We start from the raw sequence: 27261 nt of genomic DNA, 5'->3' as shown, positions 1-27261 counted from the left end.
CCTCTCAACATGCAGAGCCAGAGGAAGTCTTAGACAATTGTGGAGGAGCCACGATTGGTGCAGCAACTTCAGGATGTTGTGGAGCAGCCACAACAAGGGAAGCTAAGAGGATATTGAGTAGATACATCTACTTATGCAGAGACCTCCAGTAGGGTGAAACTTCAAGCCAGGTGGGTTGAGGGATCGCATGCAGCCATACCTCCAGGTAGGAGGTGGGGTGATGTGGATTGATCGTCCCAAGGAGGAGGGGCAGGATCCTTGAGGTACCCAACCTCTTGGACGAGACCTTGCTACGGGAGCCCCGATGTGGAGTAGCAGGAGCTGATTGATTGGGTAGAGACAGATGCAGATGGAGCAGCAGAGACAGCAACAGTGCAGGGAATCCCAAGACAACGCATAGCTAGCAGGCTGCAGCAATGCGAGAGGGACAAGTGTTTTGCACAGTGCTAGGTGGCACAGAGAGGTGTGCAATGGTGTGAGATGCATGGAGATGTTGCAGTAGCACAGATGTCAGAGAGGGAGCACTTGTTAGCAGTAGGTAGAGCTTCAGCATCAGAGTATGTTCCTAGCCCAACAGAGTGGTCAGTTAGGAGTATTTTTGTTCCAAGTGTTGTTGGAGCAAAGTGAACCGGGCAGATGTGTTGCATGCAGAACATTCCAGAGTTATAGGATCGGGTTTGAGAGGAAGCCTTTCTTGTTGAGAGGGAGTGTTGAAAAGTGTGCAACAAGAAATTCTTGTTGAGAATGCAACAAGATGATGGAGCTTAGTGGAAAGGAGTCGCCTTCATTAAGTGGTCCTGCATGCAAGTTTTGGCGCAAAGTCTATTTTTAGATTCTATTTTATTTATGATGGCCATTATTCTGAGTTGCATGATTTGTCATGTTATGGATGAAAAGTTTGGGAAAAATATATGGACTTCTATTTTGGATCACAGCAGGAGTGATTAGAGTCTATTTTTAGACTGCTAGTCAAAAATAGAAAAGTCAAATATTATTGTCTCATACTAATATTTAGACTATAAACTTTATCTTATCCTCTTGGAGCACTTTAGTTTGAGCTACAGATGTGGCACATGCAGCTGTTAGAAGGAAATACGTTTTCTTGTGAGTCATTTGAGCTATTGCATGCATGACATCAGTCAGAACTCATGTGGTTGAGTTTTGTGGAGTTGGATGAGAAGTTAATGGAGTTGTGTTCAGTTTGATTTAGTTGAACTAATTGTATTTAGTCTAACTGGCCAATAGACTAAGTGATGAGTTGTGTGAATCAGTTATTAATTAATTCACTAATTATTAACTCATAATGCAACTGAAGAATACATCAGTTAACTCAGTGCATGTACATTTCATTGGAGACATGTTTTAGAGGTTGAGATTGCTATCAGTTGTGACTATAGTTGTGCATGAGACTTTGCACAAGCAATGTATTGAGTATGCCCATGAGGATTTCACAACATATGCCCAGTGATATAGCCTGTGCTCACGTGATTTCTAGTGTGAGTGATTTTCCAAGGTAAATAGAACTTGGAACGAGTTTGGATTCATTCATTCTCTTGCAGGATTGTGCAGTGGAGGCAGGCAAGTAGCGGAGGAGATTTGGAGATCAAATCTGAGCTGTATTGTGTGTAACAGGTGGAGATAGTGTTGGATACTTGCGAGGAGTATTGTACTATGTAATGTTACATGTTCTCAATCATTAATATACAGATAGTGTGGGGTTTTCAGCTGTAGCTTTCCTGGGTTACACACTGTGTTAATGTGTGCATGCTATTGATGTTTCATTGTTTTGATGCTGCTAAATTGATGATTAACGTAGAGGAGGTTATGTATTATGCATGTATTCCACAATAGTGTATAATCGGGATAATCTCTGTTGAATATGTGTTTATTATTCAAAATTTCTACAGGTTCCTCCTTTTGCTACTTCTTCATAAGTGCCTTTTTGTAACCTCTCTTTGATAATATCCCTTGAGCATCACTCTGCCATGTTGAGATGATAACACCTACAAATAAAATCCTCTCATGATAAGCTGACATCAATTCGAAAACCACCTATTCTACCTTTGCTTGCTCATGGAAGATGTTGACTATGATGGGAAAATGGGAACGGGATGAGAGGGAGAGGCTTCCTTGTGTGCATTGCATAGTTACAAGAGGTAAGAAGTGGGAGACTATGCACTATAATTATCACTGTGCTAAGGCAAGAGGAGGAAATAAGCACATGTGTGAAGTACACGAGACAATGAATAAAGGCTTGAGGGTTGAAGCTTTCAAGGAGAGAGATAGTGAGAGATAAGGTATTTCATAGTTCTCTACTGCAAGGGTCTAGGGATGCCTCACAGTTGATTGGAACAATGAACTAAGTAGTGTTTGAGAGGATTGATAGAGCTTCTACGCATTGGGCAAGGCTAGGAGACAAGGTATTTCATAGTTCTCTACTACAAGGGTCTAGGGATGCCTCACAGTTGATTGGAACTATTAGTGTTTTATAGTCCTGTCAGTCACCAGTGATCATATGTACTCTTTCAAAAAATTTGTTAGGGTCCTAGGTCAAATTTTTATAGTTTCAATAGGTTCTCAAATAAAATTTGATCATTGGTCAGTTCTAGGTCATTACTACTCGCTAGATTCTTAAGGTCAATAAATTCCATCATGGTTCTTGTCATCACTCCTTGTCAATAAAGAGTGTCTTGGTCACATCATCAATGAGTTATATAGGGGTCATGTCATCACTTTATGTCACCATTATGGGAGTAGTAATTAGGGGAAAAAATGTTCAAAGAGATTTTAACTTGTTTCAACATCGTCATTAATATTTCATATACCTCCCTCAATCTCCCTCATAAATCACCTTGTTCCCTCTAAAACCCCTTTTTCCTTGGGAAAATCCTTAAATCATAGCCAAAACCCATTTTTCTCCTTTGGAAAAACTCATTTTTAACTCTAGCCTTATCCCAAAATCCCTTTGTATATCCCTCTAGCCGCATTTCCATTTTGTTTATACAAGGAAACTCTAGACGAAATCCATTTAATATTCCAACTCTAGTTGTGTTCCCCGTCTCCCTTTGAAATGTTTTAAAATATTTAGAGATCGTGCGGAAGTCTCTTTTAAGGGATGGGACGCAAAAACCATATTCCTATCGACCCTTTCCCTTGTATGAAACAAAGAACCTCCCGTCTCCCCTTCCCTCCTCCACCGATATTGCAAAGTTCTTTCCCCACTTGTCAATTGTGATAAGTCTCCCCTCACCGATTGCGATAGTTCTCTCCTTGCCAATTGCGATAAGTTCGGCTTGCCAATTACGATAACTCTAACGAAAATTAGTCTATCTTGGACATTAAATCTCTTGGTTGAGTGAATATCTCAACCACACGTTAATCTAGGAGGCTAACTAGTTGGAGAGAATCTCTCAACCAGCTAGACGTCAACAAACTCCCAAGTATTAGGAACATACTCATTCTAGAATTAATGAGCACATCAAAGACAGGTAGGAATTATGTTTTCCAATTTTGATAATTTTATTATTTTGGACTTATTTATTGTAAGTATGAGGCTAACATTTACTTTATAGTGACTTTTCACATTACATGTGGAGCCCTTGGACTTCCAGACATTTTACATTTTCTCAATTTTGAAATTACATAATTACATTCCACAAGTGATGTGGCAAAATACATTGACACATATTAATTTTGTGATGACACTTTGAGAAGCCATGACTTGGCAACGAGGACATAAAACTTCATTGTATCAATGCCAAGCTCTTCTCTTTGCTGGTATGACTTTGACTTCTTCATGATGGATCTTACTTATACTTTGTCATCACCCTCTAAACGGTCTAGATGAGTGTCAGAACCTTCCAAGTCAGCATGAGTTTCCATCTCTTTATCTTGGTCCAAGATTCCTTCATGTCCTTCATGATGGTTCCTCCTTTTGCTGCTTCTTCATAAGTGCCTTCATGTAACCTCTCTTTGATAATATCCCTTAAGCATCACCCTGCCATGTTGAGATGATAACACCTGCAAATAAAATCCTCTCATGACAAGCCGAAATCAATCCAAAAACCACTTATTCTACCTTTTCTTGCTCATGGAAGATGTTGACTATGATGGGAAAATGGGAAAGGGATGAGAGGGAGAGGCTTCCTTAGGTGCATTTCATAGTTACAAGAGGTAAGAAGAGGGAGACTATGAATTATAAATTATCACCGTGCTAAGGCAAGAGGAGGAAATAAGCACATGTGTGAAGTCTACAACACAATGACTAGAGGTTTGAGGGTTGAAGCTTCCAAAGAGAGAGAGAGAGAAGGTATTTCATAGCTCTTTGCTGCAAGGGTCTAGGGATGCCTCACAGTTGATTGGAACTATGAACTAAGTAGTGTTTGAGAGGATTGATAGAGCTTCTATGTAGTGGGCAAGTCCAAAAGACAAGGTATTCATAGTTCTCTACTACAAGGGTCCAGGGATGCCTCATAGTTGATTGGAACTGTTAGTGTCTGTTAGTCTTGTTAGTCACCAGTGATCAAATGTACTCTTTCAAAAAAAAAATTAGGGTCCTAGGTAAAATTTTATAGTTTCAATAGGTTCTCAAATAAAATTTGATCATTGGTCAGTTCTAGGTCATTACTACTCACTCCATTCTCAAGTTCAATAAATGACATCATGGTCTTGTCATCACTCCTTGTTAATAAAGAGTGTCTTGGTCACATCATCAATGAGTTATATTGGGGTCATGTCATCACTTTATGCCACCATTATGGGAGTAGTAATTAGGGGAAAAAATGTTCAAAGAGATTTCGACTTGTTTCTACATCCTCATTCATATTTCATATACTTCCCTCATCCTCCCTCATAAATCCCCTCATTTCCTCTAAAACCACTTTTCCTTGGATCCTAGCCAAAACCCATTTTTTCCTTTGGAAAAACTCATTTTTAACTCTAGCTTTATCTGAAAATCCCTTTGTATATCCCTCTAGATGCATTTCCATTTTGTTTATACATTGAAACTCTAGCTAAAATACATTTAATATTCCAACTCTAACCGTGTTCCCCATTTCCCTTTGAAATGTTTTATAATATTCATACATCATGCCAAAGTCTCTTTTAAGGGCTAGGACCCACAAATCATATTGCTATCAACCCTTTCCCTTGTGCGATACAAACAACTACCTGTCTCCCCTTCCCGATTGTGATTGTGATATCACATATTGCAAAGTCCCTCCTCCACCGATATCGCAAAGTTCTTTCCCCACTTGCTGATTGTGATAAGTCTCCCCTCACCGATTGCAATATTTATCTCCTCACAGATTGCGATAAGTCCCGCTCGCCGATTGTGATAACTCCTCCCCCCTCCGATTGCAATATCGCAATTGGGGATCGCACAAGTAATGAGTCCCTCTTCTGTTGAAGTCCCTTCCGACTTGCGATTGCAATGGACTTGAAAATTTATGTACTGTGGTTTTTAAAATTTCAGGTCTAACATATCGAAAAATCACAACAAATCAGTGTAAAATCCCCTTCCAATTCCCTGATGGCGATGTGTAAGATCTCTTCCAGATGCGATATTTTATAGGTTGTAGTTGCTAAAGTTTCAGGTCCATCTCATTAGCAAAAAAATATGAAGCATGGTAAGAGGTCCCTCTCCTTGATGCAATTGTGATATACAATGGCCCTAATTTAATCGGCCTAGATCAGCCAACCCATATCAAAGGTTCATAATCCTCCCAGTTGGTCAAAATCAGTTCATTTTTTCACGCTCCCGGCCACGATTTCTCGTTTTTTCATGTAACTTCCCATATTTTCCAAACTGAATGATCATGACCTCCATTCATAGAGCACAAAATAGTCCATTTCTCCTCCACTCAAAGGATAGAGAGGATCTTTGCAACATGTTTTAAGCAGCAAAAGGACAAAGGACATCATTGCACATTTATCACATTGCAACATGTTTTAAGCAGCAAAAGGACAAAGGACATCATTGCACATTTATCACAACAATTTTTAGAATGGAATGTAGTGAAAAGTGGAACAACAATGCAGTTCATCAATCAGCAGGACTAACAAAATGTTTATTTGAGGCCTCAGTTACTACCAGAATGCCCAATAACACCAGAGCTTAGCCAACCGATATTATTAGCAGTTTGAATCTATTTTCATAAATTTTTGTAACAAATCTTGAATTTTGTTTCAAGATATTTATTTATGTAAATGATTGTATAAATACTTCATATTTCGAAGTATTAGGGGTTGGATGTTGTTTAGTCAAGGCTTTGTGGAGCTAGTGTACTTGTGATTATTTGCAAGAGTAATATACAGGAGTTGCAACTATTATAGTGGGATTCATGTGGTATGTTCATTACCAATGTTTTTTCTTCTGTTATCATCAGTATGAATGTATTGTCCTCTGTACTTCCATCTTAATGCTTTCTTGTGATTGTTTCATAGGTATTAAACAAAATTCATATGTTATTCTCTATTTTTATGTAACTCTAATATTTTTGTTACATTTTGCTCTGATAAATGAATTCATGAAACTCATGCTCATTTTGAAATCTTACTTTTTTACCCTATCCACCATGACAAATCAAGAATGTTGACTAAGCATGCCTACCTTGCCCCATTATATCTCTATAAGCTCATCTTTTGGAAACCCCGACCTAGCCCCCCAGACCATCCTTGGTTCTGACCATAGAGAGAGCCCTCTCTGGTTTGGTAGGGCTAGCTGCCAAATAAAAAGGTTGGTTTGAGGTTACCTCCGTCGGTCTCCTCAGGCTTAGGACACTAAGGAGTGATAACCTTTTTGTCAACCATACTGGGGAGCGAAGTGTCAAATATTCCCAAGGGTTTTCTCTTGAATTCATCAAGATCTAGGCCTGTGGGTGACAAGTTTTAGTTTTCAAAAAGGTTGATTCGATAATTGATCCAAAGTGTAGATTGGTGAAAACAATGTATCCTAAAAGATATACAAGGTCGAATCTACATCCCAAACTTTTAGTAGTAGTTGACAATCTTGAGAAGCTCTTGAGAAAACTGAACTCTCAGCGTCCAGAATCTGAAATAGGTACATATCTATTGCTAAGAACTACAACTTTTCCTGCACAACTAAATTCTCTTGAAGATTTCTCTTTTGATATAAACTATGAGTTATGATTATTCAAGTCCAAGTTTGAATTCTCCCTTTTACTAACACTCTTTGACCCTGTGAAGTTTGAGTCATATATACAATCTTTTGAGGCTTCATCTGATAGGCTTGACAATAAAGTTTGGTCAAATTTCCATAAACTTGAGAATCTGGTTGATCAATTGAATGTAACTTCTAAAATATCTTATACCCTATATAAGAAATAGGCTTTTCCCATTGTTACCCTTACTTACATAGCTACCCCATCATCTTCCACCACTAAACCATCATCTCCTCCCAAACCATCCTCTTCCAAAACAACTCCTCCATCAATACCCCCTGTTGTAACTATCAAATTACCTTTTGCAGCCTTTATGGCGAGATTTTCCCCTTTGATTTTGCTTGGGCAACTTGTTGCATTACCTCAAAATTATGACCAAAGGTTTCCTTTGTTTGATGGCACAATCGAGATCACAACAAGACAACATATTGATAATATTAAAGATTTCATTGACCTCGAAGAAGTTGATGAAGATGATGCCAAAATGTGCCTCATAGCTCAAAGTTTTTCAGGTGAAGTGAAGAAATGGTTTCGTGCTTTGAGAGTTACTTCAATAGCCAATCCCCAATAGTTTATAGACTTGTTCTTGGCTAGATGGGAAGAGAAAAAGACCCCCCTCCAGATCTTGGGTGAATACAATTCACTGAAAAGAGGTCCAGATGAATACGTACAAGACTTTACTGTCAGATTCAATAAGGTCTACAATGCTATCCCAGACAACATCAAACCTCCTCTTGTCTTGGAATTGATTCATTATCCCAATGCCTTTTTCCCTGACATGGGCTATCAACTGAGAGAGAGGAATCCTACAACTATTGAAGAAATGCAGAGGAATGCTGTGAGTGTTGAAGCAAATTTGCTAATTAATAATTTTAAGATGAAAACAGAAAATAAGGCCACAATCAAAGAGGAGCCCTCTACTTCATCAAATGTTAATCTTGAAACTTTAATCAAAACCATGGAGAAAATGATGGATAAGATGACAATATCAAAAACTCAAGTCAGGAATCCTAATTACTAAGGTCAACAACAAAAACCTCAATTTAGAATAAAACAAAGAGAGCAGAAGGGTTAGGATCAACAAGCACAACAACAAATTTGTACTCCACTCCAGTAGAATTAGGCACAGGAACTTGATGAAGAATAAGAGTTTTCAGGTGAGAATCACTTTTTTTCGCAGGATCAACAACCTATTTTCCTCGCAAAAGAGGATGAGTTTTCTGAGGTGTTATCACTTAGAACTATAGTTCATGTATATAAGGTTGTCCATAAGTTTCATATAAAGGTTTTCAGTTTTGTGAATAGGTTTATTGGTGTATGTCAATTTGAAATTTGAATTTCAAAAGGTATTGATGTGAATTCGTGTAAGGAAAAAATCATTAGATACCTTCCATCATTGTTAGTTAAAGCATGTCATGTCATTAGTACTTTGCGCAGTTTCGCAGCGCATGTTTGATTGGTCAGTTTAGCTGCGAAATGATGTTTTTTTTTTTTGCAGCTTTTTTCAGCAGCCATTTAGTAGCGCATCTTAGTGTTTGTTAAGTTTGAACTGTCCGCGCTACGAAATCGGGGTTTCAGGGTTTTTTGTAGCGCTCTTCCTTTGAATGTCAAATCCGAGAGAGGTGAGTCATAGGTCCGTTCATGTTTGTCAGTTTACGTCCTCTCCAGGTCATGATAAACCATCATTCCGCCATAAGGTCCAGAGTCATGCATTTGAGTGTCAATTTAAGGGATTTTACAAGGGATGGTTATATCATAATGGGTTTTTCATAATGTGTAAACATGATTGCTGTATGAGAAGCCCAAGTTCTTATTTAAAGGGATCATTGCAAGCGAGCCTGCACTCCAAAGTCGAGTTTGTTTTCGTGCTACAGCTACCATTAGTTCTCTGTGTGAAAATATTCAAAGCAAGATGGAAAAGAGGGAACATCGATCCGGTAAGTGTGTGAGGACAGAGCCGGAGGGGTTAGATGTTACTCTCAGGGATGAAGGTGTAGCAAGAGCCTTTCGAAATGCTGGTTGCTGGAGGTTTTGCGAAAAATTGAAGGGAGGACATGCAGAGGTAACGAAGGCTTTCGCATTAAATTTTACTGGACTGAATTCAAAGGTGTCAATGTTAGAGTTTCCTGTGTCTCCTGAAGTTATTTCCACTGTCACTGAAATTCCGAGGGGTGCCAAGAATGGTTCAAAAACTTCAAGTTCGACATAAGTCCCTGTAAAGAGTTTTTGAAGGAACCTTATGTAGATGAAGACCTCACCAAAGCGGTGCCAAGGAGTTATATAAAAGAACATTATGCTATGCTCCTCACATGCATCTAGAAATACCTGACATGCGAGGGTAGGTACAATAAAGTTTACTCCTACCACTTCAAACTTTTGTTACATTTCACAGGTAAGGTTTCAATAGACATACCTTTCTATTTGTTCAGAAGCATTAGCAAAATGTGTGATAAAATTCAGTTAAAGAAAGATGGTTGTGAAACATCCTTGTTTCATCATGGTCTAGTAAAGTTGCTGGTGTTGGATAGTTTACAAAAGATTGGCAGAGATTGGGATTCATTTGTGTTTATGGCCGGCTTCCCAAGCAAAACAGGCCTCACTCCATTGCCTGTGAGAGAAAGGGAAGAAAGGAGTGAAGAACCTACTTTGGCTGAACTTAGGAAAGAAGTGACAGACCAAAAGAAGCCTAAAACTAAGTCAAGGAAATCAGAGAAGTCTGTGGCAGCTAAAGAGACACCTGAATCATCAGTGAAGAAAACTCCTAAGCCATTATCTAAGGAGACATCTAAAGTATCAGAAAAGGAAACTCCTAAGTCATCATCTAAGGAAACACCTCAATCATCAAAGCAGAAGATTCAGAAAAAGAAGGATGAAGCTAAATCAAGTGAAGTTGAAAAAATTTCAAGGGTGAGAACCAGAGGTCAACTAAACAAAGAGAAAGGTAAGTCAATTACTATGGAAGAAAGCCCTATTTCAAAAGGTAGTTTAAATGACTTACTTGAAGCCATTGAACTAGAGCAAGATCAGCCAATACAGATTGAACCAATAGAATTTGAGCAAGATCACCCGGTGCAGCCAATGCATATTGACCTCACTCAGTCTTCACCCGAAAGTTCTAAAAAATCAAGGGCTTCTAAAAGGTTGAAATTTGAAGAGCCTAGTAAAGAATATGCTTTTAAGCCATGTAGACCAGTCACAAGAAGGCAAATCAAAGAAGTGGAGAAAGCGCAGAAAGAGAAGGCACCTTTAGAAGTGCCTAGGACAAAGGTACTTGAGGTTTTGACTGGAATAGTTCAAGCAGCCAAAAGTAAGAACAAGGGTAATAGGGTTATCATCAGTCAAGGTGGAAATGTTATTGCTATCAAGAAACAAGCTGGAACAACAAAAGAAGAAATACCTCAGATTAAAAATGTTTCTAAGGAAAGGGCAGTGAGATATGCAAATTATAAAAAGGCTGTAATGAAAGGCAGAACAAGTTTGATGAGTCAAACTGACTCAGTCTCTGATGCATATGTGTGGACGGTGCCAGCTCTGAAGCAGGCAAAAATCATGAAACAGATGAATACAAGCTTAAGAGCAGAAAACAAGGTTTTAAAGGAAGAAGTTAGCAGTTTGAAGATGAAGCTAGGCAAACTAGCTAATTAATCCAAGGGAAAATATGCCTTCCAAGTTTTGGTAAATTTTGGTTATCATCGTTTTGAAACTTTTTGAAACTTTTTGAAGTCCTTACACCTGTGTAAAATAGCTGAAGAAATCACAGAGTTAAGTCATTATTGCTTTAAGGTTCATATGCTTAGTTTTGATTACCTACAGCAGTTTCGTAGCGCGCTACGAAACTGCTGTAGATGACTGTTTATGTGAAAAATTTGAGATTGATGCTGAGGTCAGCGAATCTTAAAGGGATGAATCGAGGCTAGCATGGAGATTATATAAAGCCATTCAGATGTTTAAAAGGTGACAGGTGTGAGTATTTAAGGAAAAGGTGAAATTTTTGTCTTTTGTTAAAGTCTTCACTTTATATCCGAATTTTTAGGGTTCTGGTAGGGTTACCGAGATTTTGAGTGGTACACCTGTTCAGTTTACAAGGTGGCCAGATCATAAGGTTTTTTCTATCATGCGTGATTATTAAAGGATTAAATGGCTTGAAGCATAATCTTTAATGCATGAAGACTAATGGGAGGCAGAGACCGTGAACATAGGGCACAGATTTCTTATCAGTTGATGAATCATCCACATATCAGGCATCCGAAACTGCTCATTCAGTGAATGTTCTTCCAGCAATGCTCGGCTATCATTGAAGTGATACAGGTGTCAAATTCAAGAAAGCATCAATGCACACAGGAGAATAGACTTGAAGTTTCAATGGGAATGGAACCCTCTGTTTTCACAGCGCAATACCTTTGTAATTAATTAGTTTGTTTAGATATGGATAAGATATTTAACTGATAGGATTCCGAGCTCCCTTCATGCTTGTTGAGGAGTCTCAGGTAGTATTATTTTGGTTTTGCTATATATAGAAATGACTCTGATGTAAAAAAGGTTGGACATTTTATACAAAAACAGTTATTTGGGGCCAATGTAAGACTTGTTACAGTAATAGTAAAACAGTGTAATTTCTTCTCAAGATTCTCGATGGATTATTTTGTTCAAATATAATGGTGGTTTTATATTATATGTTCTTTTACAGCCTTGTTATAGCACAATCACTCAGAATTCATATCTTATGCTCTGACTTCCTGTGTGTTTTGGCAAGCTGTGGTTTTGTGGAGTATGTTTGAACATTTAATGCAAAGAGGCCTTGACTTCCATGAAATGACTATGTTTTTCTTGTTTACTTAGTGTATGAGACTCCATAGCCCAATGAGGACCAGTTGATATGTATCCAACCAGCTTTTGTTTTCATGAATGAGTAAAGAGTTAGCCATCTGTTGTAGTGAAGGATTTTTATCAAGAGTCTGTGAGAGAGCCCTCTCTGACCAAAGAGGCTAATCTTTGGTCTAAAGTCTGGTTGAAAGAGTTACATGAAATCTTGCTTGGTTGCAGCCCTTAGTAGTGATTTTGTGATAACATGAGGAACCATATGCAGCTAATGATAAGAGACTTGTTCTTTCAAATGATGATGTGTTGGTAGTCGAAATAGAAGATTAGCAAAGGGGTTACCAAAATGATCTTATCTAAGTGCAAAGGAAGTATAATTTGAGGAACAAACATGTGCAAATTACTTCAAATCCAAAGAAACCAACTTCTCAAAAATATACTCATACCAAAGAATCAACCTCTGCAAATCAAAACAAAGAAATAGAGGCTGCTTCCACTACTCCAGGAAAGAACAATGCATAAACACAAACTAGAGGAGAGAGAAAGGAGATTCCCACCAAAGAACAACTAGAAAAGAAGGATATGACTTCCAAAGAGGTAGAAAAACATCCTAACTTATTTAGTCTAGAGAATGAGATTTCTAAATTGAAAATTTTGATTCCTTTGATTGAATTAGTTAAGAATCATCAATATAAATTCCATATAGAAAAATTGCAAAAGGTTGATCAAATGTCAGACATGGTGAATGTTAGTGATGGCCACCCTGAACTTTTGTTTGGCCCTACCGTATATAGAAATTTAGAAGACAATGAAGTCCCACAATTTTACATCAATCTTAGGATCCATGATTTCATCCTTCACAATGCCATGTTAGATTCTGAAGCTTCTCATAATCTCATGCCCAAGGCCATCATGGACATGTTAGGACTAGATATTACCCAATCATATCATGACCTTTACTCCTTTGACTCAGGAAGAGTTAAGTGTCTCGGTCGCATTAAAGACTTGGTAGTATCTTTAGATCATATTCTGACAAAAAATGTTCTAATGGATGTGGTTGTTGCAGATATTCCTCCAAGGTATTGGATGCTTCTCTCCAGGTCATGGGAATAAAAAATCAAAGGTACTTTGCTACTTGATTTCTCTTATGCTACTATACCGGTGTTCGGTCAACTTAGGAAAATGTATCGGGAAACTAAGATGAAATATATGATCACTAGAAAAGTGAAGCTGAATAATCACCCCATACATGCTATACATACTGATTTAGAATATTTTATTTTGTACAATGATAGTAGTTCAGTTGATTTAGAAAGTCAGATTGAAGAAGCTTCATAAGTTTCATAAGTTTTAGGTAGTGTTGAAGTAGTTCCACTTGCAAAAAATAAAAAATAGGGATTAAATGGCTTGCATCCTAATATATCAGTTGAAAGGACAGTGGATTCAGTGAAGGAAACAAATTATGTCAAAAAAAACGGATCATCTTCAAATAGAAAATGAAAACCAATCTTTCAAATTTCATCTTCCTGATGAGGAAGAGGCTCTTTGGACCATGGATTTTGATGGAGCCCTGGGAAATGAAGGAGTTGGAATTGGAATTTGGATTCGTACTCCAATGAATCACTCAAGTAACATTTCTTGTAATGTTAGAGTATGTTCATATAAACTAGCCTTTGATTGTTCTAATAATGAAGCAGAATATGAAGCCTTGATTACCGGTCTTAAGATTCTTAAGAAGCTAGGTGCAAAAACATTTTCAGTTTATGGCGACTCCGAATCAGTACTAGAAAGTGTTTCAAGATGATAAGAAAATCAATAACTTTCTGGAAATGGAGGAAGAATTCTCCACTTCTTACATCGATGATGTATTTTATGAAGATAATCAAGAGATCCAAGCCACAAAATTGGAAGTAGTACAATTGACGGACAATTACATTCCAAGAGGTCTTGTACCCTTGGAATATCTCTTCAATCATGATGACGTTGCACAAAAGCCGACATTGGTTCCCACTAACACAGGTGTTGAAGATATCAATATTGGCAAAAAAAGAAGCCAAATATGGTGAAGTTGTCAAAGTCCTTAAACCCAAAAATAAAAGGTATGCATGCAATACTTTTGGCTGAGTTTTCTGATATGTTTGCATGGGATTATTCATCTTTGAAGGTTTATAATAAAAGTGTAATTCAACATACTATTCCTATCAAGCCCAATCTAAAGAATTTTCTCCAAAAGCTCATAAGGATAAATTTGAAGCTGTTTGTTGACAATAATACTGAGAGGGGGGGGGTGAATCAGTATTATCTAATTCTTTTAACAAATGTTCTTTGAATTATTTTTGCATGTCAGTACCATAAAATAATGAGCATGAACAAAGAAAACAGATAGTCACACCAAAGAACACAAGATGTAAGGTGGAAACCCAATGTGGGTGAAAACCACCTGCTGCAATATGTCTCTATCTTCTTTCAAATTAGAAACTTCTTTTACAATGGTTTTGTACTGGTGCAGTCCTTTACCAGTACGCAGGCTGCAACCTGCAGGGAGCTACAACTCTCTTTCTCTCTCGTTTTCCAGTCTCTCCTGGAAGGGAGCTACAACCCCCTACTTCTTTTCATAAAGCATCAAATGATCATCAAGTACATAAAAGTTACAGTCCACTACAGTTATCACATCAGCAATAACAGAACTAACCCAGAACACCTTATCAACAGAAAAATTCAGTCAACAGAACATTTTAAGACAGATACACAGTTTTCCCTTCTGTGGCCTGCGTCGCTACGCAGTTCACCTTCTGCTTTCCTGCGTACACCATCAGGGATCCTTCTGCCGAACTGCGTGCCCACGCACTGTTCCTTGAACCGCGCTGCGTATTATTACTGCACGGACGCACCCGAAAATACTATCGCGCCGCGTACTTTTACTGCACGGACGCACCTGAACCTTAGTCGCTCTGCGTACCCACGCAGTTCTCCTTCTTCTGCTCTGCGTACTGACGCAGGTCTCCTGTTTCTGTTCTGTGTCCCGACGTAGGTCTCCTGTTTCTGCTCTGCGTCCCCACGCAGATCTCCTGTTTCTGCACTGCGTACCCACGCAGTTCTTCTGTTAAACACCTGCGTCCTTCTGATTAGGGCCGAATAGGCAGTCCACCAGAATGGCACAGTTGCTCAGATCTGATCATGCGCCCGAGAGATCACCCTTCATAGATTCGCCTTCAACTTCCCTTTCATATAGATCAAGCTTTTAAGACCATAACCCAATATTTCAGATCTAAAGATATTCAATTGCAAAAGATGCTTAGCCAAGTGATCTCCTTTGCTTTATATAGGCAAGCTCCTCCTAAAATCATGGAACAATACCACAAGCCGACACCATAATAACCCAAAACCGTCGGCTAAATACCAAGAGTAAAACATAAGAAACCCCATGTGTGCTTTTCTCTGCCTTGAAATGTGTGCACTGGGGGACGCACCTCCAGAACGGCTGGACTGCGTATCTGGACGCGGTCCCTGCATGGTGTACCTGCGGGTACGCACCTTCTGAACTGATTTCCTGCGTACTTCTTTATTTTCAACAAATTGAGGGCCTTGTCCACGGGAGTTGCCATCAAGTACAACATTTGTAACATATAGCCATACCAGAAACATAATGCCAACAATCTCCCCCTTTGGACTTGATGGCAACCTCACAAACCTCAGCTTCATTCTCCCCCTTTGACATCAAGGGCAAAGGGGTATGCTAAGATCCTCCCCTGAAAATGAACCAGATCTGCAACAAAGAACCATAATCCACCATGAAAGAGATAGAGACATATTGTAGCTATTTCCAAGATCTCCTTCTCACCATTCTCCATAATGCCAACAATGCATTATATGCTCCCCCTGAACCTGTACCATCAATCAGAAAAGGTTCAACAATAAGATGATGCATCAACAACCCCCAGCTTTTGCCTGAGGTATTCAAAAGTGTCCCTGGGCAATGGTTTGGTGAGAATATCAGCAACTTGTTCCTTAGAAGGAACATACTCCAACTTGACCTTCTGTTCAAGTACTTGTTCCCGGAGAAAATGGTACTTGATTGGTATGTGCTTGGTTTTTGAATGCATAACAGGATTCTTTGAGATGTTGATTGCACTTGTGTTATCACATAAGATGGGGATTGGTGGTTTACAAGTGATTTGAAAATCCTGCAAAGTCTGCATCATCCAAAGGAGTTGGGTGCAACAAGATGCAACAGCAACATATTCCGCTTCAGCTGTAGACAAGGCAATCGAACTCTGTTTCTTGCTGAACCAAGATACCAGTCTGGAACCCATAAAGAACGCACCACCACTTGTGCTTTTCCTGTCATCCATGCTTCCGGCCCAATCTGCATCTGTATAAGCATGAAGTGTAAGATCTGTATCTCTAGGATACCATAAACCATAATTTTGAGTCCCTTGAAGATATTTGAAAATTCTCTTCACTGCCTGAAGATGAGTCTCCTTCGGATTTGCCTGAAATCTTCCAACTATTCCAACTGCATGCATGATGTCCGGTCGGGTACCTGTCAAATAAAGTAAACTCCAATCATAGATCTGTAGGTTGGTTGATGTACTGCTGCAGATTCATCATTTTCACTGAGGCTACATCCTGTGACCATGGGTGTACATACTGGTTTTGCATCTTCCATACCATATTTCTTCAAAATCTGTTTGAGATACTTGGTTTGAGATAAAAAGATTCCTCCTTCTTTTTGTTGTATTTGCAAACCAAGGAAATATGTCAGTTCTCCTAGCAAGGACATTTCAAATTCTTTCTGCATGACCAAGGCAAAGTTTTGACTCATAGCTTCTTCATTGCTCCCAAAAATAATGTCATCTACATACACAACAAGTATTAGCAATTTGTCATTTTCAACTTTTATATAAAGATTGCTATCTGCCGATCCTTTTGAAAAACCTTGTTGATGAAGATATTTGTCCAAACGGTAGTACCAAGCCCTTGGAGCTTGTTTGAGACCATAGAGAGCCTTTTTCAATCTACATACAAGATTTGGATCATTTCCAAGAATGAACCCATCTGGCTGTTCAATGTACACTTCTTCTTCCAAATCTCCATTCAGAAAGGCTGATTTCACGTCCATTTGAAATACTTTGAAGTTTTGAAAACTTGAGAGAGCAAGGAACATTCGGATGGCCTCAAGTCTTGCAACAGGAGAAAAGGTTTCTTCAAATTCTATTCCTTCTTGCTGCGCATACCCTTTACAAACAAGTCTGACTTTGTTTCTAATTACTTCCCCATTTTCATTCAATTTATTTTTGAAGACCCATTTTGTTCCGATAACATTCTTATCATTTGGTCTAGGAACCAGCTCCCAAGTGTTGTTCTTTTCGATCTGCTCAAGTTCTTCATCCATTGCCTTCACCCAAAATTCATCTTTGCATGCCTCTTTCACACTTTGTGGTTCAGTAGAGGAGAGTAATTCCAAATAGCTTGAAGCTTCTGCAACTGTTCTTCTTGTTTGTACACCTGCTTCTTTCTGCCCCATAATCTGAGATTCTGGATGATTCTTCTGAACATATCTGGATGGAGTCTTTTCTTCTATTCTTGTCTGCTCCTCTGGTTCTTCTTGAGGTTCTTCTTCTTCATCATTCTGTCTTTGAGGGTAGCCTTCATCTTCTTTGATGTCTTCATGATGTACTTGCCTAGGAATGTATCCCTTCTCATCAACCACTACATCAATGCTGTCAACAATTCTGCCAAGTCTTTTATTGTAGCATTTGTATGCTTTGCTATGTGGAGAGTAACCAAGAAGAATGCCTTCATCTGCTCTAGGTTCAAGTTTGCCAAGCTGCTCATCAGTATTCTTGATATAGCATTTGCTCCCAAAGATTTTGAAGTGCTTTACCGAAGGAGTCTTACCATTCCAGAGCTCATGAGGAGTTTGAGTGCTGTTCACCCGGACATTTGTTTTGTTGAGAATAACAACCGCAGCATGTGCAGCTTCACCCCAGAAAGTTGCGGGAGTTCCTGATTCATCAAGCATAGCACGAGCCATTTGTTGGACTGTTCTGTTCATTCTTTATACAACTCCATTTTGCTGAGGAGTTCTAGCTGTAGAGAATTCTCTTCTTATCCCATGTTCTTCACAGAAATCGAAAAATTCGTTTGAGGTAAACTCCCCACCTCTGTCGGATCTGAGGCACTTAATTTTGTGACCTGATTCATTTTCAACCAAGGCTTTGAAGGATTTGAATTTTTCGAATGCTTCATCTTTTGCTTCATAAGTCCTAGCTAGACAAACCTGGAGAAATCGTCAATGAATAATATTAAGTATTCTTCTCCTCTAGGTGTTCTTTTCCTGAATGGACCGCATGTATCTGTATGAACTAGCTCAAGAGGCATGCTAGCTGATCCTTCCTTCTCTGGAAAGTTAGTTCTGGTTTGTTTTCCAAACTGACATGATTTGCGTATGGTGTTGTCAGGAATTTTGATATCTGGAAGATCACGAACTGCCTGATATTTGCATGCTTTCCTTATTTGTGAAAAGCTTAGATGCCCCAACCTCCGATGCCATAACCAGTGCTCATCGTCCTTGCTCAGATAGCATTGTTGTTTTCCTTCTTCAAATATGTACAGATTATTTGGAGTTCTTTTACCTTTGATCACTATTTTACCTGTATCAAGATCATGAACAAGACATCCATTTGATCTGAATATAACCTCGGTTCTTTGATCACACATCTGGCTGACACTTAGAAGATTATGCTTCAAACCATCAACATACAAAATATTTCCAGCCTTGACCTTTTCTTTTAATGAGCAATGCCCTTTCCTTTTATAGTTGCAGGAGTATCATTTCCAAAAGAGACTTTCTTTCCCTTTTCTAGAGCAGAATAAGACTCAAGTTTTTCTTTATCACCTGTCATATGCTTCAAACATCCACTGTCAATGTACCATAGATTTTCTTGTCCCTCTGCATAAAAAGCTATCCCACATCTTTCTGTTTGAGGTTCCTTTATTCTCCATGTTTTGGTGCTTGAGGCTTGTTCCTTTTTCTGCTGAAACCTGCTTCTGCATTCAGAGTCTTCATGACCAAAGTTATTGCAAATAGAACATTCAACTTCATTTTCAAGAACCGAAAAGTTGTTATAGGTCCCTTTTGTAATCCCTGTCATACTTCTTTGTTTTTGAGCTTCCCTAGTCATGATCGTGTTATATGAAACACATTGAGCTGCTTTGTGACCAAAGTTATGGCAAGAAAAGCATTGTCCATTGAAGAAACTTCTACGGTTATCGAATCTACCAGCCAACTGATTGTAATTTCTATTTTCATCTATTCTTGAACCAAATTGAGAAGATTTTACCTGTGGCTGGTTGTAGCTTTTTTTCACCCTTAAGATGGATTGCCCCTGATAGTTTCTGTTTGTAATTCGTCCCTGCTTTACCTGATGATCTTCATTGTTCTTTTGCTCATTTCTTCTTGTTGCATCAAGATAACTTTTTGAGGTGGATGCTTGAGAAGTTTCTCCATTATAGCCCAGACCTGTCTTGTTTAGTGGAGACCGCTGCACATTGATAATCTCATCCAAAGTTTCAGATCCTTTGACAAACTTGAGATTAATAGTTTTTATTTTCTCAATCTCTTTTCTAAGACCAACAATTTCACCTTCTAATTTTTCAAGATGTTTTTCCTTCTCATCAATTTGAAATTGTAGAGTATCAATGATCATGTTCTTTTCTTCTATACATCTCTTGAGTCTAGTAATTTCATCATAAAGGTTATCCACATCTATAGCATCCATATAATCATCATCTTCAAATGCCATTAACAACTTATATTCATTACCTTGTTCATCTTCATCACTGTTTGATAGACCATCACTATCTTCATGAGTGTAGTAGCTTTTCTTATTTGCGTTCTGTTTCTTGTTCCATCTAGCAGGTTCCTTTCCTTTATCCTTATAAGGACATTTTGCAGCATAATGACCTACTCTTCCACAAGCAAAGCATTTAAAAGGTAACTTACCTCTGAACCTTCCAGAACCCCTTTGAAGATTTCTGACGAAATTTGATTCTTCTTCCTCTTCTTCTGGGACGTGGCTTGCTTCATAATAATCTCCTTTGCCTAATGCCTTGAAAGCAGCTTCTCTTCTGTCTGATGGACCTCCCTTTCTCATTTCATAAGCAGTTAGAATCCCATGTAGCTGAGACATAGTAAGAATTCGTAGATTTTCCTTTTCTTCTATTGCAGATACTTTAGATTCAAACTTGGGGGACAATGATCTTAGGACCTTTTCAACCACAATAGCCTCTTTTATTTCTTCACCCAAACTTTTCATACAATTAACAACCTCATCTACCCGAAGAAAATAGTTAGCCACACTTTCATCATTATACATTTTGAGAGTCTCATACTGAATTCTGAGAGTTTGAAGTTTAGCACGCTTTCCCTGTTCGTCTCCTTCATAGCTCGTGACAATTTTGTCCCATATTTCTTTTGCAGATTTATAGTGCATTACCTTCATGAATTCTGATTGAGATATACATCCTAATAGAGTATTGACTGCTTTCGCATTTGTTTCATACTTCTTTTCCTCGGCTGCATCTGTAGGAGTAGCTGAAGGGAAAGCATAGCCTGTCTCTACGATGTCCCAAACTTCTGTACCAAGAGATTGAAGATAGGCAGTAACTCTTACCTTCCAATAATTGAAGTTTGTCCCATCAAAAACCGTGGCCTGATTGATGCTTCTCTCTCGTAGTTGCTCATGATGAACGATCTACCTTCAAGCGATCAAGCTTCTCTGAAGGACCCGCTCTGATACCAATTGTTGACAATAATACTGAGAGGGGGGGGGGTGAATCAGTATTATCTAATTCTTTTAACAGATGTTCTTTGAATTATTTTTGCATGTCAGTACCATAAAATAATGAGCATGAACAAAGAAAATAGATAGTCACACCAAAGAACACAAGATGTAAGGTGGAAACCCAATGTGGGTGAAAACCACCTGCTGCAATATGTCTCTATCTTCTTTCAAATTAGAAACTTCTTTTACAATGGTTTTGTACTGGTGCAGTCCTTTACCAGTACGCAGGCTGCAACCTACAGAGAGCTACAACTCTCTTTCTCTCTCGTTTTCCAGTCTCTCCTGGAAGGGAGCTACAACCCCCTACTTCTTTTCATAAAGCATCAAATGATCATCAAGTACATAAAAGTTACAATCCACTACAGTTATCACATCAGCAATAACAGAACTAACCCAGAACACCTTATCAACAGAAAAATTCAGTCAACAGAACATTTTAAGATAGATACGCAGTTTTCCCTTCTGTGGCCTGCGTCGCTACGCAGTTCACCTTCTGCTTTCCTGCGTACACCCTCAGGGATCCTTCTGCCGAACTGCGTGCCCACGCACTGTTCCTTGAACCGCGCTACGTACTATTACTGCACGGACGCACCTGAAAATACTATCGCGCCGCGTACTTTTACTGCACGGATGCACCTGAACCTTAGTCGCTCTGCATACCCACGCAGTTCTCCTTCTTCTGCTCTGCGTACTGACACAGGTCTCCTGTTTCTGCTCTGCGTCCCGACGCAGGTCTCCTGTTTCTGCTCTGCGTCCCCACGCAGATCTCCTGTTTCTGCACTGCGTACCCACGCAGTTCTTCTGTTAAACACCTGCGTCCTTCTGATTAGGGCCGAATAGGCAGTCCACCAGAATGGCACAGTTGCTCAGATCTGATCATGCGCTCGAGAGATCACCCTTCACAGATTCGCCTTCAACTTCCCTTTCATATCATCGCTAACACCATTTCAGATCTAAGATATAAGATATAAAGATCTTAAACCAATTGATCAAAATATCGCTTAGCCAAGTGATCCCTTTGCTTTATATAGGCAAGCTCCTCCTAAAATCATGGAACAATACCACGAGCCGACACCATAATAACCCAAAACCGTCAGCTAAATACCAAGAGTAAAACATAAGAAACCCCACGTGTGCTTTTCTCTGCCTTGAAATGTGTGCACTGGGGGGACGCACCTCCCGAACGACTGGACTGCGTATCTGGACGCGGTCCCTGCATGGTGTACCTACGGGTACGCACCTTCTGAACTGATTTCCTGCGTACTTCTTTATTTTCAACAAATTGAGGGCCTTGCCACGGGAGTTGCCATCAAGTACAACATTTGTAACATATAGCCATACCAGAAACATAATTCCAACACTGTTGCCATCCATAAAGAAAGAGGCAAATAGGTTATATAAAGCTAGTATCATTGTTCCTCTTCACTTTTCTAAGTGGATGTCAAATCTGGTTCCAGTCCAGAAGAAGACAGGTGAAATTAGTTTATGCATTGATTTCCGAAATCTGAACAAAGTGTCCTTGAAAAATAATTACCCTCTCCCAAAGATGGATCACATTCTAAAAAGGGTAGTGGGTTCTTCTAGAATGTATTTACTTGATGGCTATTCTGGGTATAATCAAATCTTGGTTCATCTTGGTGACCAAGCAAGGACAACATTCACTACGTTGTGGGGTACTTTCATGTGTGCCAAGATTCCTTTTGGGCTAAAAAATACAGGAGCTACATTTCAACGAGCGATGGAAATTGCTTTCGCTAATGAAAAATATGTGTTTTTTTTTATTTACCTTGATTATATCACATTTTTCTCCCAAACAGATGAAAACCATTTGCATCATTTGAGGATAGTCTTCTAGAGGTGCAGGGAATTCGACATATCAGTGAATCTGAAGAAGAGTTTGTTTGTCATGGAAGAGGGAAAATTACTTGGTCATATCATATCAAAAGATGGCATCCACATAGATCCAACATGAATCGAGGTAATCCAACAATTGTATTACCCAAGAAACAAGAAGGAAATTCAATCTTTTAATGGTAAGATCAACTTATTGAGAAGGTTTATTCCTAAACTTGTTGAACATCTAAGAGAAATAAATAACATGTTGAAAAGTGATAGTGAGGTAATTTGGTCTGAGGATGCAAGGAAATATTTCAGCCAAGTCAAAATTGCATTCTATTGTGCACCCGTCTTAATCAACCCTGATTACACTATGGATTTTATCATTTTTTTCATTTGCTTCTGAGCACACATTGGCTGCAATCCTAATGCAGAAAAAATACCAAAAAAAAAATCAACCAATTGCATTTTTTAGCAGAACCATAAGGGATGTGGCATTAAGGTACAATATCATTAAAAAATAGGCTTTGGACCTAGTAAAGGCTTTGAAGGACTTCCAAGTGTACATTCTTCATTCAACTCTTGTTGCCTATGTTCCAAATGTTGTAGTCAATGATGTTTTGATGTAGAATGATCCTGAAGGTAGGTGTGGTAAATGGATTGTTTCAATGTTGGAGTATGACCTCGAAATTAATCCTACAAAGCTGGTCAAAGGGCAAGGTTTGGCGAAGCTGATGGCAGAGTCCAATTTACATGCTCCAAATATCAATCTTATTGCTGCAATGTCCAAAGAAGAAGTGGATGCTTCATCTGTTCAGGTATCGCAAATTTTTACCTCATCTCTGTGGTATTCAAATATTGTTTATGTGCTTCAGCATTTGAATTCTCCACCGGGTGTGTCAAAAAGTAAGGCTAGATCATTGAGTTTAAAAGCTCAAAGATATTGTATTTTGGATAATGTTTTATTCTGGAAGGATCCAGGGGAAATTTTTTTGAATTGTCTGATTGGAAGCAAAGTAGAAGAGGTAATGAATGACTTTCATAAGGGCGATTGTGGCGATCACCTTTATTGGAAGACTACAACAAACAATATCTTAAGAGTTGGGTATTATTGGCCAAGTTTATTTTCAGATGTATACAAAACTGTAATGAGTTGTCATGAGTGTGAGATCTTTTAGGGAAAGAGAAAGTTGTTACCACTTCCCTTGCAACCCATTTCTGTCTAAGCACCTTTTCAGCAGTGGGGTCTTGATTTTATTGGCAAGATCCAACCTTCATCTTCAGCTTATCACAAGTGGATTTTGACAACAACCGACTACTTCACAAATTGGATCGAAGCCATCCTCACTAGACAAGCTACGAATGCAGTAATAATAAAATTTCTTGAGTCTAATAGTTTGTCCCGATTTGGTTGCCCATATAAAATCATCACTAATAATGCAGCAGCCTTCAAGTCGAAAAAGATGAATGATTTCTGTGATAAGTACCACATCAAAATCGGGCATTCAATGACATATTACCCACAAGGTAATGGACTAGCTGAATCATCAAATAAATCATTGGTTAATATCATTAAGAAGTTGCTGGAAGAAAACAAGAAGAATTGGCACAAAAATTTGATCAACGATATGTGGGCAGATAGAGTGAGCACTAAGAAGTCCATAGGTATGTCACCTTCTCAGATGGTATAAGGAATATACACTATCTTTCCAACTTCCCTTGCTGTCTCGGTGATGAAGATTTTATAGGAAGTTGATAGTGAACCCAATAATATTCAATGAAGATTTTGTAGTAGTCCAAAGAGGAAGTACTTCATGATACTTTAAATCTTCAAGGAAAGATCAGGAAGATCTATGACCAAAAAACCAAAGAAGATGATTTTGGTTTGGGAGATGTTGTTCTCTGATGGGATGCACAAAATGAGGAGAAAGGTAAGCATGGTAACTTTGATAACTCATGGAAAGGACCATACACGATTTCAGCTTTTAGAGGTCAAAATGCCTATTTGTTAGAAGAACTAGATAGACAAAAGCTACCTGGAGGAGTGATAAATGGTCGATTCCTCAAGCATTACCTCACTTGATTTCTTCAGAAATTTTTCATTTCCATTGTACATATCATTTTATATTGCTACCAAGTGTGAAGGAGTTTTCATGAAATTTTGAAGCCCGAGGAGAAGGCCATAAGACTTTTCTGATCAAATGTTGTTTTTGAAATTTAAGTTAGTTTCAATTTGTCTTATGTTTTGACAGTCAGTCATTTCATTTTTTAGCCTGTTTACTTTTTTGACTCCATTGTCCAATGGATGAGGCTACCTGGTCTATGGTGTTCTTGACACCTCCTAAAGGAGCTGCCATCCCCAGCTAGAGACAATGTTAGTGTCTGTCAGTCTTGTCAATCACTAGTGATCAAATGTACTCTTTCAAAAAACTTGTTAGGGTCCTTAGTCAAATTTGTACAGTTTCAATAGGTTTTCAAATAGAATTTGATCAGTGGTCAGTTCATCATTACTGTTCCCTCCATTCTCAAGGTCAATAAATGTCATCATGGTCTTGTCATCGCTCCTTTTCAATAAGGAGTGTCTTGGTGACATCATCAATGAGTTATATAGGGGTCTTGTCATCACTTTATGTCACCATTATGGGAGTAGTAATTAGGGTTAAAAATGTTCAAAGAGATTTCAACTTTGTTTCAACATATTCATTGATATTTCATATGCCTCCCTCATAAATCCCCTCATTCCCTCTAAAACACCTTTTTCCTTGGGAAAATATTTAAATCCTAGCCAAAACCCATTTTTCTCCATTGGAAAAACTCATTTTTAACTCTAGCCTTATCCCAAAATCCCTTTGTATATCCCTCTAGCCACATTTCCATTTTGTTTATACATTGAAACTCTAGCCAAAATCCATTTAATATTCCAACTCCATCCATGTTCCCTGTTTCTCTTTGAAATGTTTTAAAATATTCGTAAATCGTATTGAAGTCTCATTTAAGGGATGGGACCCACAAACCGATATCGGCCCTTTCCCTTGTGCGATATAAGCAACCGCCAGTCGCCCCTTCTAGATTGTGATTGTGATATCACATATCGCAAAGTCCCTCGTCTATCAATATCAAAAATTTCTTTCCCCGCTAGCCGATTGCGATAAGCCTCCCCTTGCCGATTGCAATAGTTCTCTCCCCGCCGATTGCGATAAGTCCCACTTGTTGATTGCGACAACTCCTCCCCCTGCCAATTGTGATATCACAATCAGGGATCACACAAGTTATAAGTACCTCTTCCGCTGAAGTCCCTTTCGACTTGCGATTGTGATGGACTCGAAAATTTATGCACTGTGGTTTTTAAAATTTAAGGTCCGACATATTGAAAAATCACCACAAATTAGTGTACAATCCCCTTCCAATTCCCCGATAGTGATGTGCGAGATCTCTTTTGGACTCGTTATTTTATAGATTGTAGTTGCTAAAGTTTCGGGTCCATCTCGTTATCAAAACACTATGAAGCATGGTAAAAGGTCCCTCTCCCTGATGTGATTGCGATATACAATGACCAGATCAACGAACCAGATTTAATCACCCTAGATCAGCCAACCTAGATCAACGGCTCATAATCCTCCTGGATGGTTAAAATTAGTTCATTTTTTTATGCTCTCGACCAATTTCTTTATGTTTTCTTATAACTTCCCATATTTTCCAAACTGAACGACCACGACCTCCATTCATAGAGCACCAAACAATCCATTTCACCTCCGCTTAGAGGACAACGAGGATATTTCCAGCACGTTTTAACCAGCAAAAGGACAACGGACGTCATTGCACATTTATCACAACAGTTTTTAGAACAGAGTGTATTGAAAAGTGGAACAACAACATAGTTCATCAGCTAGCAGGAATAACAACAATGTTTATTAGAGGCAGTAATTTCTACTAGAATACATATAACAATACCAGAGTTCAACTGACTGATATTATTAGCAGTTTGAAACTATTTTTATAAATTTTTGAACAAATCTTGAATTTTGTTTCAAGATATTTTTTTTTGTAAATGATTGAATAAATACTTTAGATTTCAAAGTATTAGGGGTTGGATGCTGTTTAGTTAGGGCTTTGTGGAGCTAGTGTACTTTTGATTATTTGCAAGAGTAATATACAAGAGTTGTAGCTATTATAGTGGGATTCATGTGGTATGTTCATTAGCAATGTTTTTTCTTTTGTTATCATCAGTATGAATGTATTGTCCTCTCTACTTCCATCTTAATGCTTTCTTGTGATTGTTTCATAAGTATTAAACATAATTCATATGTTTATGCTATGTTTTGATGAAACTCTCATATTTTTGTTACATTTTCTTATGATAAATGAATTCATGAAACTCATGCTCATTTTGAAACCTTACTTTTCTACCCTATCCACCATGACAAGTCAAGAATGCTAATTGATCATGCCTACCTTGCCCCATTATATCTCTGTAAAATCATCTTTTGGAAACCGTAACCTAGCCCCCTAGACTTAAACCATCATCCACCAAAAACCCTAAAATCAAAACCCCAAATTGAGCTGAACTATCTAGCCTA

Source organism: Pinus tabuliformis, chromosome 5_1 (assembly GCF_031772625.1).
Source record: "Pinus tabuliformis cultivar Carrire ecotype Pingquan chromosome 5_1, CPIR1, whole genome shotgun sequence".
NCBI lineage: Eukaryota > Viridiplantae > Streptophyta > Pinopsida > Pinales > Pinaceae > Pinus > Pinus tabuliformis.
The sequence above is the reverse complement of the archived record's forward strand: the minus strand, read 5'-3'. Positions refer to the sequence as shown.